Source organism: Chamaea fasciata, unplaced genomic scaffold, assembly GCF_029207755.1.
Source record: "Chamaea fasciata isolate MVZ Bird 193981 ecotype frontalis unplaced genomic scaffold, bChaFas1.0.hap1 SCAF_2, whole genome shotgun sequence".
Classification (NCBI taxonomy): Eukaryota; Metazoa; Chordata; class Aves; order Passeriformes; family Sylviidae; genus Chamaea; species Chamaea fasciata.
In genome coordinates this window covers 63,259,469-63,281,029 of record NW_027094087.1, presented here as the reverse complement: position 1 = coordinate 63,281,029, position 21,561 = coordinate 63,259,469, and the positions used below count along the sequence as shown (strand labels likewise).

The 21,561-nt window shown below is 33.1% G+C and overlaps 1 long non-coding RNA gene across 1 annotated transcript; it reads right to left on the bottom strand.

The window, feature by feature from the left end:
* Positions 1-14,711: 14,711 nt before the first annotated feature.
* LOC136285980 (uncharacterized) lies at positions 14,712-19,981 on the bottom strand. The gene is made up of 3 exons (XR_010719639.1): positions 19,873-19,981; positions 15,964-16,028; positions 14,712-15,249 (listed from the first exon to the last, which is right to left on the bottom strand). It is a non-coding gene; the product is annotated as an uncharacterized lncRNA (long non-coding RNA).
* Between the last annotated feature and the right edge of the window lie 1,580 nt (positions 19,982-21,561).

Below are 21,561 nucleotides of genomic sequence, written 5' to 3'. Positions count from 1 at the left end.
GAGGGAATGTAATTTGACCTTTATTTCCTTAGTCTTTGAGAATAAATTAACATCAAATTTAAAAGATAAATGGCATTGCCAGTTTAGGCAAAGATTTTTCATTTATGTCAACTTGCTAAATATTATTTGTGCATAATACTAGCACATAACCTCACACAAGTCTTTCTTCCTTTCCATATTCAGACTAGATTCTAAGTTATGTGATTATAATGCATTCTGTGGAAAAATGCTTTCATCTAAACCAAAATAAAATTAATATTGATCAATGAACACATATCTGATAATCAAAAGAAAAGCAGGAATGAAGGGTAACATCAATTAGCAAACAAAAATTGTCAGTTTATTGGATTTTCTTTCTCCCAAATCCAATTGTTGTTGCTCATAAGAAGCCCCTAGACCTTATAAAATTTTACTAGTCGACTTCAATAGTTTTCTTTTCTGGGACATACTAATTTATTTCACTTATCACGCCTGATCCCATGGGAATTCATAACTTAAATGCCAAAAGGGTACCATATTCAATGACGTGTGTTAGAGACATCCATATTTTCAAGTGATTTGATGTAATTCCCACTTAGCCGTATTCTGGTACTATCTTTAGCTGATAAAATTTATGGAAGATAGTTGTTTGTTGACTAAGAGTTCCATGTATCTGTTCTTTTAACCTGCCATTATGAAGATTATCTCGTTCACCTGTGACTAGTGTGATTTTGGAGCTTTTTTTTTCTTATGAATTATGACAGCATTTCCTTACTGTGCTTTTTTTTCCAGTATTTATTTTGTATTATCCCTCATAATAGAGATGCTCATAAGTACCAACGGGTGTCTGTTTTGTTTGTATCATTGAATTCACACACTCTAGAAAATACTGAGATAGATTAGAACAAATGTGTAAGAAGATAACCAAACAATTACTTAGTCCATCCAATGCAGTGATTCAAAAGCAAACAAATAGGGATAATGCTGTTCCATTAGTATATTTGCGTTCATTTAGTGTAGGGGTACAATTTGAAAGTCAGACTTTTTAAATTGGCTGGTCTTAGTTCTGCTTGAACTGTTGTGTAAATTCAAGCAACTCGCAAGACTGCTGAGTGTTAATAACACTCTCTATATATTTTATCTATATAAAAGAGAAAATGGTGCTCATAAACCTGTGATATCTGTATTGTGCTTTGACTAAGTATTTATTTAAAATGCTTTCAGAGTCTACTTGAAAATGGCTATGTTTATGGAAGCTTTGGATTGTAATTCCTTTTCTCAAGATTTGTGGTGTTTTCTCTACTTTTTATTTCTGTATTCTTCTGTTACAGAATATGAAGAGACTTTACCATCTTATGCTGTGCAAGTATTGAGAAGTCAGAAGTCATACTTAAGTACCCAACACTTAGAAAGAAAAAATATTTAAATATGGTTTGGGACCAGTGCATATGCTATTTGTGCTCTTTTAGTGAGAAGAACTCCTTCACAAAGTAGACAAAAAAATTTTTTTACACATTTCCCATATTTTCTGACAAGCTTCACTTTTGATAATGAACAGTATATGTTTAGCTTTTGTGATATCCAGAAATTGTCTGAAAACATTTATTTTACATAAAAACAAACCCGAAGTATAATAATTTACCATAAACATAAACAAAAGCAAGCAGTTGTAATTGAACATCTTGAAAGTGATTTAAAAAAGAAAAATCTTTGCACCTGATGTTATACTCTTGGCTTTGCTTTTATAGCTTTCAAGATAAAATTCTTTCTTGTACTCACATTATGGCATGCCACTTTCATTTAGTTTGTATAACTTTGAGAAGGCTATAGTAAACTTTATTAAAGTAATTAACATATAAAGATAAGATACCACCTACAATGATACCTTATATACATACCTTCAGTATGACTGAATTTCAATACTGCTATTTTGGAAAACAAAAGGCTCTATTAATGTCTTTAATACCATTATATTGCCTTAAATTAGTTTCAATATAAGACTGATTTACGTTATTGTACTTTTAAAAATCAAAATTAGTATGACAAAAACAAACACTGCAAGAAAGGCCTAAAACATTGTAGAGTTATCTAATTAAAAAAAAAAAGGGGGTGGGAGAGATGAATATAAGTTTATAAGTTTTCCAGTGCATTTTTCCATTGAAAAATAATTAAATATTTTTCATTGAAAATATTTTGTTCTTTAAAAAACAAATTAAAAAAAAAAACAAAAAAAAAACAAAAAAAAAAAAACCAAAAAAAACCAAAAAAAAAAAACAAACACAAAGCCCCCACAATCAAAGAAAACAAAATAATTTCAGCTGTGATCATCTGATGACATTCTCCGTCTTACCTCTTGTTTATTAACATCTATATTTCCTGACTAAGTTTAAAGTGCCTAATTACAGGACTTATATTTAAAAACACAAATAAACCTAAATTCAAACCTAAACCAAGAAAAGGATCACCAGCAATTTTAGTCTTTTGCAATCTGTGGGGAGACAGGAACTTTCATAAGCTTTGCCAGTATAAAACCTGAAATACCTTCTGAATCATTAAATCTTCTCAATTTACTACTAAGAAACCTAACATAAAAATACTCCTAAATTTACATACTGTACATTAACATATAAAGCTGTATGGGATTAACCTAGACCCTGATAATGAACTCCATTACATTTTCTTAATAGTTAATTTAATATTAGTCATAGAGAAGAATATTCAACAACATTTGATAGCTTCATTATATTGGGAGAATTGGGCCTTTCTTATGGACTATTACTGTACAGACCAGAACATATATGCCACAGGGGCCATTTTTTTCAGTGTTCTTTTTCAAATCTGTAAATTCGAAACCAAATCATAAACCAAACCACATTTGTTTAGCCCCTGTGTCTTCACAAATAATATTAATTGTTCTCAAATCTCTGTTCCAAAATGCAAACTTTTATGTCCTTTATTTATAGACATATTTGAAAAAATAAATATTTTTGAATTTTCAGTTTCAATTTCCAAGAATCTATTTATTTCTACCTCGTTTCTAGTTTAACTTAAGGGAATGCAGACTGCACTTTAAAGAGTCTAAAGAATCATGAACAATAAACAAATGATCTCACACAAAATCTGACAAAAGGAGTTCTCCTTGAAATTTTGTTGTTATTTTTCTGTCTGTTAAGAAGTAAACATCATTCTTGTTTATAAATGTGATCTGCTGAAAGAACAGGAAATCATTCCAACCCAGTCTTATAAACAATAATACAGAAAGTTATAACTTCTTTGTAGATAGTAAGAAAACCTTTTAAAAATAAAGAGCTGGCTTTCAACTTTATATTGGCACGAATTTTTTCTGCAGCTTAACCAGGAGTGTAAAAATTATTAAATTCTAATTCATAGTAAGTTCTTTTATGTACGTTGCCCTTAACTTTTACATCTTTAATGTGTGCATGAAAAACTTAACAAAGATCAGGTTCCAGTCATAAGGAACTGTATAAGTACACAGTTCCTAAGGAGTCTATTTTAAAGGTACACAGAGTAGATCTGTGCTTTCCTACAAAATGGCTTGTTCTGCTCACTAGAAAAACACCAACAACATACACGAGAAGTCTCAGTCTGCATGTTTGTCTCCCCAGCCAATGCTGCCATGTCAAGAAGAATCTGCAATCTCTGCACTGAGGTCAATGTGAAATCTACAGATGATAAAACAGAAAGAAAATATGCCATTGAACATACCCTCATGTGGTGTAAACTGTTATTTCTCTTCTAAAGTAACTGGAGTATGATGTTTTTTCACCAGCTGAGGATCTTTCCCTAGTATTTTGGAGCTTCTTGAACAGGAAAACGAGTGCTGATCACACTGGGAACAGCTCTAATCGAATGTTTCTCTGCTTTAGAATGTAACACCAGCACACAAAGCAAAACAACAGTCAAGACTCAAATATATTCCCCTTTGTTTTCACTAGGAATTGTAGCTACATTCCAAGAGAAATGCTTTGGACAACTCTTTATGAGGCGGCCAAAATTAATGATAAAGTTTAAGGTAGGCTAATCCTTTGTTCGTTAGCACTTTTTGGTATGTGCTTATTTTGAAGCATGTGTATTCAATTGAAATCAATAGAATAATCCTTAAAGTTGGAGGAAATTGTACACCTGTTATGCTAAAATGGATCTCATATAATGATTCCAACGTTTTTTTCTAAAATTTTGGCTGTAACTTGGTTTTATTTTTTGCAGTATTGACTAGTTATTTAATTTTCTAAGATAACATAGACTGCTTCTGTCCATTTTGTGTATGCTTTTCACACAGGTAGAAAACTGACACAGAAAGAGAATAACTGTCCATTTTCAGGGCAATATGGGGTTTCCATAGCTTTGTAGTTTCCTTATATGTATTAATCACGATCACAATTGTCCTTCATCCTTGGTTAGCATTTTCATTTATAAAACATATATTAAACATATAGAATTTTATAAAATATTATTGATCCGTCTTAAATTATTCTGAGACTAATGGTGTAAATCTTTAGACATTTTTTCCTTTTCTTTGTCTAAAGCCTACTTCTTTGTCTGGGATAATTTGTAAAATATGGTTCAAGAAAACATGCTTACCAAAAGAAAAGATGTTTTCAGGCCTGATGGGAAAAAAAACCCAAAAAATCTTTCTTCATTCAGTGTCTTTGATTAATACATTTTACCAGTTACTATTCGTGGATATCTTTTACCAACGTTTTTCAATTTCTACATGCTCCAAGTGCTTCTTGGCCTTGCAACAATGAAATGATGCCGGGATTCTTTTATGTAGGTGCAGATGGAGAAAGTGGATATAGATGTACATGTAGATGTAGGTGCATATACATATGTATTTTTTTTTTTTCCTTCAACCCTTGCTACCCTGAAATTTGACTTGATTTCTTTTCTAGATGGGTAGGAGGGAAAAAATAATAAGTGATTGGAAAAGAAACACATATGCATATATATTACATTGAGTAACTTACCAGTGTGTTGATATAGTCTGCTCAGGTTTTACCAAGCTCTGCAGCTGCAGAGCACAAATTTCCTTCCATGTAATAGATGTGCTGTATAAAATTCTTGTATTAAATTTGTGTGTGTAAAATTATACATTGGAATTGAAAAACCCCGGACTCCTGAAAACGGTCTGAGGACATCTCCAAACATTCCAAAGTCTTTTTTTAGCTTGAAGGTGCTACCTCGACATCTGCAGAAGAGATAACGTGGAAACGGCTCATTAATCATGGGCTGACCACATCTTTGAAGTCATTCAAAGGATCTGATATCAATCTGGGTGGAGATTAACAGATGATTACATCAAGCCTTCCAACAGAAAATTCAGAGACTCTTCTTTTGGACTTTCATGCAATTCTTCAGGAAGTTCTTTCAAACATCCTTCACAGGGTGTAGGACATTTCAACAACCGTATTGTTTGCATGATGTCATTATCTTTGGGTGAATCCGCATTCTTTGTGGCAGTCCTGCTTTTGCCTCAGGGCAGAAAAATGGTATAAAACACCTACCCTGAGACCCCGAATGTGTGGCCATACCTGAGAGCACCAATGTTGCTGCTGGATGGGCCACCCAACATTCGATCAATGTTGTCCTGACTTATTGTGGCGGGTTTTTTTTCAAAATTGATTTTTGAAATTTCTAAATAAATCTTTGGATTTTTGAATTGGCTCTGATCATTTATAACATTCCACATCTCTGAAAAATTCTGTTTATTGCAACAGTAGAACCCACCATTGCTCTTAGAAGGAAATACCATCCATACAGAGACAGAATTTATTACAGTTTTCAAAAATGTGCTTTTCTAAAGATATTTGAATAACCATGCAAAATGCCGCAGTGAAGGAATTTTACATTTATCTTAGTGGCAGCAATCATCCAAATAATTGATCCCAGTCTGCCTTGTCTCTTGACTTGTCCCTAAAACCCAAACTGGAACAGCCCCAAGCTTCTTGGCAGATGAAACAGCTGGATATATGAACCCTGACACTGTATGGATTTTTCAGATAATTTTTCCCTGAAAACCTACTGCCATATCTCAAAGACTGTGGCTTTTGTTAGTCAAAGAACATCTTGCTTAATTTCTTTCCATTAAGTTTTTGTTTGATATTATTCTTTCAGAGATCACTGAAACCCTGTAGTTCACAGGGCACAATCTGTGCAGGTATGAGCGACAGCTATAGAATCAACTCCCACTTTACAAGAACAGTTGTCTTTCTCAGAACTAGTTTTCTTCTTGTGTTACCATGACATTCAGGATCACTTGTATGAAAGCTGTTTCCCACTTGAAAAAAAGATGTCCTTCATGATGGATCTTACTTCTGATTTCACTGCAGCCAGTATTTGGTGACCTTGAAGACTTGCTGTAAAGCCCATCTGTTTGTTGAAGCTTTCCCTTAAAAAAAAGAAATTTGATTGGCAGACTGATTAAAGTTACCTATGAATAAAGTTAGGACCTGTTGTTTCAGTGGTAAAGATATTGCAGTAGGTACAAAAAGAAATAGAGCATGATTTATAGACTTCTTTAAAGCTTCTTAATAATTTCTTTCTTTTCAATTGTTTTATATACTTTTTCACTGTATGTATGGAACATGGAACAGGCATTGTGGACAAATCTGAATTAACAGCACCATCATTTTAGAAGAGATTGACAATGTCCACCTCAAGGTGTCCTTGCCTTTTTGTCTTTTGTCTCTTTGCCCAATCTTATTCTACTCGAATGGTCTAAATAATAATAATAATAATAATAATAATAATAATAATAATAATAATAATAATAATAATAATAAATCCTTAAACTCTGAAATTTTGAGTTATTATGACTTGACCCAGCTGTCCATCACTCTGCCTCATCAAAGACTTCATTTCTATAGCAGATAAGGTACCCTGCTGGTCCCTTTGTTAGGAACAAAACACTAAGCTATAATTTCATGGTAAAAGATAAAAGGAAGTACATATTTCATTTTTGTGGGAAGATATTTCCCACATAATATTTATAACTTCTTATGATATATTAATTCTTTTCTTTATTGGGAATCTTGAGTCCGTGGATAGTTTTGCAGTCTTAAGGAAAAGACTGTCTCCCTGCATTTATTCTCAAGTATCAGTGACCCATATGAGAGTCAATTTGGAAGGCTTTGTTCATCATAACTGCTATTTTAATCTTCTCTTACCATTTTTTGGGGGAAGGAATAACAGTTTTAATTTCTCTCCTGCTCCTTTTCTTTTGTTGCTTACAATTCCAAGCTCGGCCAAGAAGATTCTCCCTTCAAAAAATGTGGAATTCAACATATCTCTGTAACTCACTACATTCAATCAATTACCTATCCACTTATCCTAGAGAATGCACATGAACAGGAAATTACTAGGTCATTTTTTAACAACCTAAGGAGAGTATCTTAAATATTTAGAGCCATTTCAAGTTTTCCCAAAGGCTCAGTTACTTTATATAATAATTCTAAAGGTTTATTTTACAAAGCTCCAACTACCCCACTTGCTGCATACTCACATGGAAGCAAGATGGCATAGCACATACAGCTGCCACTCCCTCGCTGCCTTATGGCTGACATCACACCATTTTAGGAAGAAGTGCTCTGTGTGTTTGTTCATTTGATGTTTACTGCATGGACTTTACAGAATCTAAGAAAGAAGATTTAAACAGCTGGGCACGGACAGGGGCACATTATTAGCAAATGCTTCTGTCTGAGCAACTAGACAGAGCAGAGACTCTAACAGACCTAGATGTTCTTAAAAAAGCTGCACATATTCTTCCATAGCACAGACATTCCTTCATTCTGAACAGTGTATTTGCTATATAAGCTACAATTACATGTGACATACAAGTTTCCCTTTATATTTTAGGTCTTCAAAGTTTTCTAAAAGCTTTGTCTTTCACATTAACATTTTTTATGTAATATATCCTTGCATAGAAAACATTTTCAGAGCGAATGTAAAATTATTCTCCTTATTCTTTTCCCATTCTAATACAGATAGACTAAAGGAATTACCCAGAGTGTTATAACTCACTTTATTACACAGTCAAGAAAATGCATAGAATTCTGCAGAAACAGATTAAAAAAAATATTGATAGAATGATACCTGAAAAAGCACCTGCTTAAGAAACACTATCTTGACCAGAAAAAGCAAAAAAACCCCCCCCAGACACACCCTCCTTTAAAAAAAAACCAAAAAAACCCCCAAACCAAACCAAATCAAACTAAACCAAACCAAACCAAAAACCAAAAAAAACCCCACAGACCTCAGTATATTTTATATGAAGTTGTTTAATATGCAAATAATACTTTTACCTACTTCTATTTTAAGTTTACATAAAATTTAAATTTAAATATCTTCTTGAGAAAAGAAATACTCTGAAATGTTGTTTATTTAGCTGCACAATATATGACTCAAACAAAAGTATATTAGTAGAAAAAGCTGAATTACCTTATCTTCAGAAAACTTTTAGTACAAAAAATAGAGAAAAATCTTAGAATTATGGAACAGCCCACGTTGAAAGGGGCTGGAAAGACAAATCACATGGCCCAAACTCTGCTGAAAAAGGGAGCTTATTGTACAATATGGAAAAAAAAACCCTTGTTACATCATATCCCAAAAGTAGTGTTCCATGAAATATTTAGAGATCTTCAGCCAAAGGAGACTATAAGAAGGATGCACTGAAAAACAATTGTAATTCAGAGAATTTCCTGCTTTTTCATACCTCACAGTGCAATTGGTCTCAGTCATCTACTGAGGTCTTTTTAAAGATGCATAACTTGGGTGGACAATTTATACACATCACTCTAACATTTCTGAACATGAATTTATTTCAGTTTGCATTCAATTGTTTACAAAGTGACATATTGCACTATTTGAGAGGCCCTAAAATATCTGAGGCAATCACTTAATACTTCACTTGAAGACATTAAAGCTTACAAACAACTGCCAAAAGCTCAAATCTACTCTTAAAAAATATCATGGCTATGAACTAAATAACAAAATAGACACATAACACCTAACTGGAAAATTTTAACCCTGAAATATTTATTTGTATTAACAGAAGCTTGTTACAGTAGTAATAATTACATTTATATCTGTCTGTAAATGTCTAAATTAGAAAAAGTTATGTACATCAGTTTGGGTTGTTTTATGCAAATTTTACATATTGAATGCAATATAATGCAATTGTACATTGTAATTTTCATCTACTTTTTTGGCTAGCTGAACACTAATAAAATGAATACAGTTTTGACAGTTAGGAATCTGCCTTACCAGAATAAGTGTTGATATGGATAAAACACTGGGAACACAAACAATTTTGGTTTTATCTTCATTATAATTTCTTCAGTCTGGTAATTAAATATTAGGCATAAACATCTTTAGAAATATGAGACATAGGCATTTTAGATTATTTTTAGTGTCTTATTGAACAAAACTACATATTTTCCAACAGCAATAAAGAGTCAGGAAACTAAGATACTTTCATTCTCCTATCTTTTAAGAAACATACAAACTCCAGGGCATGCTATCATCCTGTTACTTAAAAAAACTGCTGTGTTGCAGGAATGTCTTTCACAGTCAGACCTTGATATGGTCATTTACGCTTTTGTTATTTCAAAATTAGATTCTTTCAATTCTCTATTGGCTGCTTGCCCAATAGGATGCCGCATAAACTCCAGCTGGTTCAGGATGCAGTTGCCAGGTTTCTTGTCTAAAAGGGACAATCCAAGCATATTTCAATCTTTGTGAAATCTTTGCTCAGATTGCTGGTTAAAGAACATACTGATTATCAAGTAGCCTTTCACGTTTTCCAGCAGAAACATGACGCTAGTCTAATGCACTTCATCAATATTTTATTTTAAGCCCATGCCTATGAAACAATATCCAATGAGGAAAACATCCAGGTTGTCCCAAGGTCAGTTTTCAAATTGTAGTGGGGTCCTATGCAGTATCAGGAGTACGGTTTTTCTCACTTAACATAAATGTTCCTATGTTTCAATATAGATTTTTACATAGAACTACTCAGTTGTGTCAATGGATTGTCACAGGTTTTCATGAGCTGAGAATCTGGGCCTTGATTTTAATTTTTTTAAATTTTATTTTTTAAATTGCATTTTGTGTTTGATTGAAGTAAACACAGGGTCAGAAGTTTTTGACATTTCCACTCCAGTTTATGTTCTAATGTGCACTTTGGACTGAGACTCCACAAGCGAATGGTTTCTGTTTGAGTTCATCACAGACGAAATCCTCACAGATGAAAAATAAATTCAAAAGATGAAAAATTGTTGACTTTTTCTCTGGTAGCTTGCACAAGTTGACAAAGCTTGACATACTTCTCAGCGCTTTCAAATTGAACAAACCTCATTTCAGATATAAGGGACATCTGGAAAAACTTAATGTGCTACTGAAATTGCATTAAAACATACCAAAAAAATGAAGACAGAGACACTTAGTAATTAAGAAACAAATTGCTTCCAATAAACATTAATTCTATTTTTAAAGTGCACAAAATGTGATTTAATATAAGTCAGTTTACCAAAATTAATAAACTACTCAGTTCTTAACTGTCTTTCTTACAATGGTCCCATGTACTGAAGAACTGTTTTTAATTCTGTTTTGGTTTCTTTTTCTTTTTATGAGGAAGAGTGGATAAGTAGTAATTGTAAGGGAGAAACTAGTGTCCACTGGAAGCCCTGAGTTTCATCAGATGCTGCCACCTGGAGCAGCAGTTTGTAAGACTATGCCTTTTGAAAGCAGAAGGTCTTTTCAGAGCCAATTTTTCAAAAGCATTAAACTTCCTAGCAGAGGTGACTGGTGTCATTTCCAGAAAGCCTCAAAGATGCTAAGGGCAGCCTGCAGAAGAGAACTGAAAAGCTCATCTAAACTCCTGAAACACTGTTTCCAGGAAATTATCTTTATCATTAAGCCAAGTAATCTGCAATGTTTTACATTCACCTGGCTTTAGCATGTGGCATTCTAGGACAGGCAGGTTGCGTTCCCAACCTTGTACATCACAGGTTTCCTATGGGTCAAGCATGCAGATCCTATGGCATCACTGTTGTTATTATTCTAATCTTCTCAGTGCCTTTAGTTTCACTTGTCATGATAGTGAAGGCTGTATGGCCCACAGAAGTACAGCCAGTATGGGACTGGATGCTCTGAAGACAGTAAATGCTTCACATTGAGCATGGAGCTGTGCAAGGGTGGCCAAAAACATGATATCTCAGCTAGACAGGAAAGAGGAAACTATGGATTTGTGCATGCTTTGTAGTGAATTTATTCTCAGAAAGAGTACATTAAACATGCCATACATCATTTCATATCCATTTTGAAGCTACACTCATGGTCCCAGTTGTTAAATTAGTTTAGCTTCTGGGATATCCAGATCATTCAGAACAGGGTTTGGTTTTGGTGTGAGGTCCTCTGTCTGTCTGTCTGCCTGTCTCTCTCTCTGTCTCTCTCTCATAATGTTATTTATGAACTTATTTATGTTTGTTAAATTTTGGCACTTGAAATAGGAGTAGTTGCCTATTCTGTGTGCAAGAAGTTGGTATCGCTTTAAATTTCCACAGATCCGTAAAATTGTCCTTTTCTTTGTGTTGCCCTGCTTTGCTGAAATTAGTCTGGGATTAAAAAAAAAACAAACAAAACAACCAAACAACAAAAAACAAACAAACAAACAAACAAACAAACAAACAACCCAAAAAACAGAACAAAAAACCAACAACCCCCCCGCCAAAAAAAGAAAAAAAAAAAAAACAAAAAAAACAAAAAAACCCCACAAACAAACAACAACAACAACAACAACAAAAACCCCAAATAATAAAATAGGCTCCATGTGAGCACTTAATTTTCTTTGTGTTTTGATTAGAGAGGAATTCTTTTCAGGAGAAGATTATAATCATTTGTTTCAAAACAGATTTTTGTAATTAAAATGACACTGTTACACAGTTCATTGCTCACTATTACAATATCTTGCACTGCTGATTACAGGATCTCAGATACTAAATGCATGTTCAAAAGGAGAAAAGTAGATTGTTGATTCTTGTCAACAAGGCAAGCCATAAAAAAGCACATTAAAAAATGGGAAATATTGCTAATAGTGTTCATTTCTCTGGGCAAATTACCAGTATCAGAGTTTTATTTACATCCCATGAAACTCCCATTCTGTTTAGTATTCCACAATAAATTACACCATGTTCTTTAGTAAGGTGTTTGTAGTGAATTTGAATTAGAGAAATGAACAGGGGCTTTTCAGTATTTTCTGCATACTGAAAATAAATAATCTCTTATATTATCCCCTGTGAGCAGGAAATATGACTTTTTAAAAAAAAAAAAAATATTTTTTTATTTCTGGGAGGTAGGGTGAGGACAGATGTAATATTTCACTACTTTTTATACTTTTTTCAATAATTTAAACAAAAATATATTACTTATGAGTGTGAAAACAGAATGTCTACTAAAGGATAAAAAGTTTTACTTAATTAAGCTAATGAAGATACATAATTGAAGACATAAATTGAGAACAAAACATGGTGTGGAAATGTTATGTTTACTAGAAATGGTAAAAGTGGCAAATGAAGCTTGTACTTAAAATATTCTGTCTGCTTCACACTCTACACAGAGAATGCAGAAAATACATAATTTTCTTCCGAGTGTTTTATAGTAGTGGCAGATATCTATAAATCATACTATAGAATTAAATCAGATAGTCTGACTATTTAATGGTAACAACCACAAATAAATGACTATGCAGAATATTTCACATTGGAACAATGTTAAAAATATGCTACTAAAACTACAAAAGAGAGATGGATTTTGCATGTTTTCCATGATGGAAATATGGATTACCAAATAGGAAAAATCTAGATATGCTGAACAGGTGGTTTCAGTTTTTCCAGATTTTGATAGCTGAAGTGTGCCAAATCTATTGTGAAAGAGCTGTAGCTATTTAGGGTCTTAATTAGGTGATTATGTGCAAAATTTAAATTGAAGTGTTCCCTTAAAAACTGTTTTTTTTTAAACTGAAATACATTTTCAGTTAATGTATTTTTTGTATTTTTCATAAATTAGGGATTTAGAGTACTGCAGTAGGAAACAGTACATATAACATCTGATCTGTCTTCTTACTGTATTTTCAACATAATAATTTCCTACATATTCAGAAATACTTCTGGTTCTCCTTGAAATATATCCCCAAATTCAGGTTCCTTTATAGAGCTGAATCAGGAACAAGAAAGTCTTCAGGACTTCTGGAAGAAATCAGACTAGATGATAGCAGTGATCTATCTACATTTAACCTCCTTTTTTTTTTTAGTGTTTTTAAATACCAGATACAATTAAAAGTGGTTTTAACACCTAAAACTGGAGAGTAGATAACTACCTATATCTGAGCTAGACATTCTTAGTACTTGCACAGCTGAGAAAAACATGTATTTCAGGACAGTTCATCTTATCTTGTTTAGAAATGGCTAATTCTCTATAGAGACTGTAAAGAATTGTAGGGCCACTAATTCAAATGTAAGCATCCATTTTGTAAGATTCACATTATTTTACTTACTTTAACCTCTGTAAAACAATGATCAAGCAATTAGCAATACTAGAATAAGAATTTCTGGAGTGCTTTTCTTTTTCATCTTCTTAACTGTTTTTAGAGGAACAAACTCAAACAGACATTCACAGAAGGCCATATCACAGACTTTTATTAATCCCTCTCATCTGTTACTCCAGCTATGAAATTGGGGAATTCTTCTTACAGAATTCTTAAAAGGAAGTAATCATTGGCCTCGTTTAGGAACTACAAGTGCAGATCTTGCCATGTATATAGACAAACAAAAAAATATAGCTGTACCTATACTTCACTCATTTTTTTCAATGCATAGAAAATACTGATATCATTTATTTCCTTCAGCACCATCTTATTTATAGTCACAGATAATTCACATAATGTTTGCCTGATTTTATGGTCTTAGCTTTTTTTTCCTCAGGCGTACATCTTTGAAAGAAAACTGTGGGGGTTTCACTTAGGCTTGGTTTATTTTTTTCCATTTAAATCTTCATTTGCCTTCATGATTCATATTAGGTTGTTTTTTTTTTTTTTCAAGGAAACCTGGCTTAATAAACACCAATACTTCTAGGGGAATGGAAAGGCAATGCCTTTCTCTTGCAATATTATGAGTAGTCAGGAAACAATTTATTATCCTTATATTTGTGCCTGAATTGGTCAGTTTCACAGAAGCTGGAAAAGACACTGAAATTATACATACACTTTGCTGGTGCAACACTCAGTTTTATTTGTGCATTACACAATACTCACAATTTTGCCATGTAGCACTTAAATACTTGACATCATTCCATTGTTTCTACCCTCTCATTTTATGGTAATTATAATATTAATTTTAGACATCTGAGAAATCATTCAGGAAAAGTCTATAGAGATTAATATCAAAGTAACAGTTTTGTCTCCTAAAACATATGTTATCCTCAGTCTTAATGTATTCATTTCAACCTATAATCAGCATGTTTCAGAATGACATGGGAATACTCACTAGGAAGCTGTTAAATTATAGTCAGACATCTCACAAGCGTAAAGAAGTATCTCCTAGACTAATATCAGAAGTATTAGTCCTATGGAGAATGATTTTTTTTTTCTATTTAAAAAAAACAATAAAATCTTTTGTAGCAGAAAAAAAAAAAAGTCTTTAAATATCATACCTTTAAATATCATACCTTGACAGGAAATGAAGAGAAAAAAAGAAAAGCCTCAAGACTTCCAAAACATATGCAGTAGCAAAATATAGCATGGAAAATTGGTAGAACTACTTAAATATGTACTTTGAGTATGCCTCTTGAATGGAAGTTTTTACTGTCTTTTCACTTTTCAGGTGTATCAATCTGAAATACAATGAACCATATAGATATTACTCATATCTGATTTCACTGCTAAGAACATAAGGTTCCAGTTGAAGCCCATCTAAACCATAAGTATGTACATATAGGTGCATATTTTGTCAAAAAGATGCAGGTACAGATTAATAATAGTACACAAATAACTGTAATCATTCTCTGCTGATGTGGAGAGTAGCTATGGGCAGTTGAGGACTATCAGCCATAATCGCCAGTTTGCATTCTGGCCAGCTCTACTCCATGTGTGTCTCATTTATCCATATCTTTTAATCTGTACTTTCTCTGTCAATCTCTGCCTCTATATGATGGGCAATCAGGAAAGTAGTCACTTTTTATTAATTAAATTTACTTCATCTAAAAAAACCATAACATTTAAAATATTACTTTTTTTACAGTAAATATCTAACAGAAAGAATGAAAGAAAGATCAGAATATGGCTTAGAGACAGAAGTTTTCATCAACAGTTTAGAACTTGAATATTTTTATTGTGTTGTGTGCAATAAAATACTCTTTGGTCAGTCACAGAGGATAAATCTTCAGCTCAGACATAACTCTGTCAATTGAGGATTTTTCTCTTCTTTTTTTCCATTAGTAACTCAGATAAAAAAAAAAAAAAAAAAAAAAAAAAGAGTTTTATTGGTGGAGAGAAGCTTCATTGCTCTGGAGTATTTCTTTCTCAAAGAGTTAGAGAATTAAAACTCAGTTTAAAGAATTTAGTTCAGCTCCAGATTATTTCCTATCTTCCATCTCACAATTAAATAATGTGTAGAACTGTAACTGAAATGATGCCAGGTGCTTTTCACTTTTCACTAGGAAACTTAATCCCATATTTATGTTTAATTGTGCTCTGAAACCTATTAGTTTCAAGATTCTAAACTAGGTCTTCTCTGCCCAAGGTAGCTAATTAAAAGTATCTAGACACTGCACGCACACAGAAAACTACTGAATAATACATGAAGATTGACTGAAGTCAATTTCTTTACATTTTTATCTTTTATTCATTAGGCATTTTCAGAAAAACAAGGTTTGTTAAGGCAAAAAAAAAGAAAAAGATACCACCATACTTACAGTCTTTTATAGTAGAGCCTAAAACGTTGTGAAATAGAAGTGGCTACATGTGAACACATGGAAAGCTGAAAAACATACATTATTAAATGTTTTCATTCACAGTACCAGCTACTGGACGTACACTCTTTTTTTTTTTTGGTACTCTGATTTTTAAGCAGTAGTATAAGCTATCCTGGTGATATTTTCCTTCACAATGCAGACCACTTGCCTTCAAGAAAAAAAATTAAGCAAATTAAAATAGATATGATTGTAGCTTAAATTTAGGAATGATCCTTTTTTTTTGCTACTGTTGTTGTTTGAGTCTGGGGTTTTTGTTGTTTTGGCTTTCTTTTGTTCTCAAAAAGACCCTTTTGTTTTTGAAGTGCCTCTCAATGAATTTTTCAGTCTTTTATGTCTTTGAGCTGTTAATATTTTAAAGACATATAGTTTTTATAGTAAGCCTCTCAGTTATCTGAGGGTAGACAACAGAGAGGAGTTTTGTCAGTTTAGAAATACATTGTGAAAAATCAGAATTTAAGTACATCTATTTCTCAAGTAGTTCAAACTTTAAGTCCTCGCCTTTCAGAGGGCAAACTTATGCTTCCTAGACTTCATTCACAGAAACATCATCACTCCGGCATTTAAGAGATGTGAACCATGGCAGAGTAGTTAAGCATTCAGCAGCAAATATTAAATTTGCCTTTTTGGATATATTTAGTGTGTTCTGAGCCAGGTTACTTGACTGATTAAGTTAACTCTTTGACTGTTTAACAAATCTGAAAAACAACTGTATTTTTTTTTACACACATGTGATTTGATATTTTCTGCTGTTGAATGTGGTACTATGCATTGATGAAAACTGAAAGTTTAAAAGTGTCTTCAGTTTGTTCATTTATGGTTTTGTTTGTTTACTTGGACTTCAGAGAGGAAAGGTTTTTTTTCCATTTTATATTTTTTTTCCATTTAATAACTGCTTTTCTAGAAATAACAAATAGAAAAACCAAGACTGACTACGGCTGTTACTTGAACAATATAATTTTGCCTAAAAATTCTGGTCCACTTTTTACCAGTGGACTAAGCATTCAACAGAGCCCTGTGATGATTATGGCTGATATAATTAGTCAATGCAAACTTCTGAAATGCTAAAGACAGCAACTATTATTCATTAGAATAATCCTAACCATGATCAATTGTGATTATCACTTCAGTGTGAGCAGTGCTAAAAATATGTAGTGCAGAACACATGATTTTAATACTGTAGGTATCCATTATGTATATTATAAATTTTGCAGTCTTGGGAGTATTTGAATCAAGGTATGGCATGGTTCTAAAACGTAATCCAAGGTCATCAGCTGACATAATTAATTCTGATAGCATTTACTACACATACTCTACAACCAGAAAGATCACTTTATCATAATGGTGTCTTTGACTTGAAAATATTGGGTTTTAAGGACATAGTTTTTAAGTTAAAAGAACAAAACAGAGAGGAGAGGGGAGGGGAGGGGAGAGGAGAGGAGAGGAGAGGAGAGGAGCCAGTTGAACCTGGATTCCATTCTTTCATTCTGACATATAGCATAAATTTTAAATTATCTTACTTTGGACATTTAAAGTACAGATACCTATATCTAAACATAGAATTCCTTTACAGGTAAGGGAAAAAATGTAGAACTCGTGAATGGAAATAATTCCATCTAACATCAATATTTAATCAAATGAATAACACCTTAACCAGAACCTATTTTTCTACACAGTGTTGAGGGAGCCACAAGGGACCAGCTGAGATATCCACACACTGACTGTGTAGTATCTAAAATTAAATAAAACCTATCACACTTAATATGATTTGTGTTAGATGTTTTAAAACATATTTTGTTTCATGCAGAAATAGATGTAAAATAAGTATTGGAGTATGTGCTCAGAAATGACACTGCGAGGATTCATGAATGCCCAGTGTGAAGGGGTTTAGCATTTAAGGATGAGTGCTCTTTCTTTGTACTGAATAAACTGAAACACTATAGTTTTCCAGCAGTCATTACTACGAAAAATAATTGCAGTCTTGAAGGCATATGCTAAATTTTGCATTTTTGATATACTGTTTGCATTTCTTATTTTAATATGTGACTTACAATTAATTAAACTTATCCCTAAACTTACAAAGACTTTGTACACATGATTAGTTTCATTAGCTGAATTAAGAAGTCCAAGCAGATATTTCTTTTTCTCTCCTGCTTTAAATGAAAGGTTCAAGTAGAAAAATGATAATAACATCTTCATATATTTGTAAATTTATTTGCCTACTGTTTTATTTTAAAATTAATTTTGCATTGTAGATACATCTTAGCTGGTACCGATGCACGGTGTTCAGTTCTCAGCCTAACTGCATTTTAAGAAATATTGATGCATTAATGCATACAGATTGTATTCTAGGTAAACAAGAAAAAAGTTTAATTGAGCACTAAATATGTTTTGAAATAATACCTGTTTACTTTCAGATTTCATTTACAGATACAGTAATTATATTTTTATTCATGCAGCAGTGAAATACTATTCTATAGATTATAATAGAATACTGAAGCAAACAAACTGCAAGTCACATCCAATTAATTCACACGGTGAACATCTAGGAAACCTAATGATGCCTATATTCCCTCTTGTTTTCACCAACTTTCTACTAGCTTTTCAGTATCAACACAATCTCATATTTAAAAATCCAGAAATGAATAATATATCACATTCAAATAAGTCCAAAATGTGGATGAGAAGAGTAACAGATATAATAGCAGAAAGAAGAGTTTTGAAGTTCAAAGAAGTGCAAATTTTCTTTCTGCAACTTTTCCTAAGTTCATCATGCACAAAATAATTTGTTAGTAATTAAATGAGTAACTTTTGATATTTGATTAAAAAAACCATGGTCAATATAGTGCAATAGGGCCCTGAAGACTCTTCTCATTAACACTCGTGATCTACCAAGATATATAAGTAAACAAAGGTATCACATATGACTGTACAGGCATTTAGACAGATAAATGGATATATTGCTCAAAGATAGAGGGTGGTGTGTATTTTTATATATGTACCTATATCTCAATAACCTGATGCCCCCATAAAATCTACTGATTAAAAAAAAAAATAATAAAAATAATAATAAAAAACCCCCACGCACCCAAGAAAGTGAAAAAAGCAAGAATGCGACATTTAATTAAAGTCACACTGCTAGATTCTAGCACCTATGCAATAGTATATCATGTGTATGTGCTGGGCAGACAGTATTTAATTTTTTTTTCCCCCCTCTATTTAGTCCAAAAAGTTTTCTCAAAAGACCTAGTGATACTCCAAAAAGTGCTCAGAAAGGTTCTTCTTAAGCACTGTACTTAAATTCTTACAGTCAACCACAGGCCTATTCTGAACTTTCTCTCTTACTTTCCTTATTTAAAACTGAGATCTGACTAGATGCTTGGCAGCTGTGATAACAATATTTTACCAAATGACCTGGAAATTTAAGAAGCTTTTAATATTTGCTTAAAAGTATCTCTGCTTCACCTTCAGTAACAAAAATCCACGCAAAAGCCCATGGAAAACAAATGAAATATAAACTGATATATTTTGTTGAATTCTTGTTGATGATATTTCTCATTTTGAGTTCTCCAGAAATAGTTTTGAACACATTAAAATTTTTCAGACTTAGGCTTTTTTAAGTTAGAAGCCATACCCATGCCATAATCTGACTATTACCCATATTTTTCCTAGTTCATGAGGTGTCTTGGTTTAAGCCAGCAAAAACCCAAGCCCTACCCAACTGTTTGCTCCCCCACCAGTTGGATCAGGGAGAGTATCAGGAGGGAAAGAGGGAGAAAATTCCTCAGTTAAGATAAAGACAGTTTAATAGGGAAAGCAAAATCCATGCACACAAACAAGGAATTAACTCACTGCTTCCCATGGACAGGCAGGTGTTCAGCCATCTCTGGGAGAGCAGGACTCCATCACACATAACTTGTGACTTGGGAAGACTAACATCATCACTCCAAATGTCCCACACTCCCTCTTTACCCCTCCCCCCCCTCCCCACCCCGTATATGCTTAGCATGACACCATCTGGTCTGGAATGTTCCTTTGGTCAGTTTGTCTCAGCTGTGCTGGCTGTGTCTCCTCCCACCCTTCCTTGCACCTCCAATTTCCTTGTCAGTTTGAAAAGCAGAAAGGGCCTTGGCTCTGTGAAAGCCCTCCTCAGCAATAACAAAAAAAATCTCTGTGTTATCCAACCTGTGTTCAGTACAAATCTAAAACACAGCCCCATGTCAGCCACTGGGAAGGAAATAATCTCCATCCCAGCCAAAACCAGCATATGAAACTATACAGAACTTCACATTTCACATGCTCACTCTGTCCAGCTTCCCTAAATTCATGTTTTCTTGCCACAGTCGCCTACTGTTTCTGAGTGTAAGTGGATAAAGTTGCAAAGATGAGCCTTGAAATAAAAAAAATTGACATTATGAATTAAGTTCAATTTTTTCTGAATACAAAATACTATGTAGAAGCCAGCAAATTGGAATATGAAGTTAAGAACTCACTTAATGTGGGTAAGTACTGATATCTCTATGTTTTATTACCTTTGCCAAATTTCTACATATGTGATTATTTTCATTGTCACATAAAAACTATTGTAACCATAAGCCAGATGTAAAATTCAACTATTTGATAAAACTTACTCTAAATTTATTTTATTGGTATCTTTTGGGAAGACAGAGAAAGAATAAATATAGAAGAAAATGCAAAGTATCTCTGATTGTGGGGGATTTTATATATATACAGATATTGTACAAAAAATAGACAAGAGTTTAAAGAGGAGTTCTTGTAGGTTTATTTTGGATAATATTTTCTTTGAGGCTATTTTCATATGTATGAATAGCTCATTTCAGTGTTGAATTTGGGATAAATGAAATGCAAATGTTGCTTGTAATGATATTTTTGATGTTGTTTTACAGCAGGTGAGCAGTAATTACATTTCCATCTGTGCCATTTTTCTTTTCTGTGTACATACTGAACTTTCCTTACAAGTTGTTCCATCCTTTTAAGAAATATTGCTTAAAAGGAATATCATTCACACAGACTGATGGGGTAACAGATGGTTTTAACTCTTACCTGTAAAAAATATATATATATCTATAGGCAAGTCAATTGGAGTGAAGTTTCAATGGTAAAACTTCAGATCCTTTGAAATGTGTTTACAGTTATCTAGGAGTGGTAGCCTGGACCATCTTATATAACAGTGCCTAAGTGTTCTGGGTCACCTCTACATTGTTAAATGCTCTGCTTCAAAGAGTAATTCCTGGCCCGGTCATACAGCATGATGCACATCCATGCAGAAAGCCCCTTCCACAGGTGGCTGACTGTGTGCCATGCATATTGGATGGTCAGATAATTTCATTTGGACACATGGCCTTAAACTGTATATACTTGGGTTACAGAAACGGGAAGCTGAAATCACATCTGATATGACATAGGGGTTGAGTCTTAGTTCACCAGAATTTCCACTGCCTAAATTAAGGATGAGAATTTAAAGCATTTGTCATGTTGTATACCAAAAAGATATTTTTGGTGCTTGCAAATATTATAGAC